This window comes from Odontomachus brunneus, unplaced genomic scaffold (genome assembly GCF_010583005.1).
Source record: "Odontomachus brunneus isolate Ranch 3 - 2012 unplaced genomic scaffold, Obru_v1 Obru_scaffold_073, whole genome shotgun sequence".
In the NCBI taxonomy this organism is placed as follows: Eukaryota; Metazoa; Arthropoda; class Insecta; order Hymenoptera; family Formicidae; genus Odontomachus; species Odontomachus brunneus.
In genome coordinates, this window is record NW_022639523.1 from 5,113 (window position 1) to 5,946 (window position 834).

The following is an 834-nucleotide window of genomic DNA, read 5'->3' on the forward strand; positions in this document are numbered from 1 at the left end:
CCTGAAATACCCTCAACGACAAAGAATTTTTGAGCCTGGTTGCGTACCTCAAATCATAACTTTATTTTCCACCCCTTACAAGAACAAACTACCCCTTGGAATGGGCACAGGGGATTGTACCTCGGTGTGCCTCATCCGCTTCTTCGGAGAACTCAGGATACGCAACCTCGACCCCGTCCGATAGTTCCTTCCAGGACTTTACCTGAAAACCACCCCCGTTTCCACGACTGTAGAGCCTCAGGGGAAGCAGATAGGGGGGTAGGTCATAGGACCAAACATGCTCGGCTTCGATTATCCGACAACTTTCTCTCAGACTCCAACCTCCTCAGACGCTTCCTTAACCTCCAAATAAAAAAAAAGTTAAAAAAAAAAAAAAAAACCCCTATCTCGGAAATGAGACGGGCGACCCCCCCCCTCCGACACCATATGAGCGCCGATCCGGACGAGTACTACAAGATCCAATGGTTTTTGGAAAAAATATTTTTCCGAGTTTCGGGTAACCCTAACCTAACTAACTAACCAAACCAAACTAACCTAACTTCCATCTGCTGGGACAAGACCGTCCAAACTTCCATCGGCGGTGAGAGCTCTTTGAAGGCTTTTTCCCGACAACTTGGAAAGAATTTTTATTTTCATTTAAAAAAAAAAAAAAAAAAATCGGTCTTTCAAAGGAGGGTCCAAAAGGCTTCTCTCACCGAGTACTATCGACTGGTAGGGTCGACATTTTGACATGTTTCTACTCTTTAAGGGCTTTTTCCCAACTTAGAAAAAAAAAAAAAAAAAAATTGTTTTTAAGTAAAAAAAAAAAAAAAAAAAAAAAAGGGTTTTAAAAAA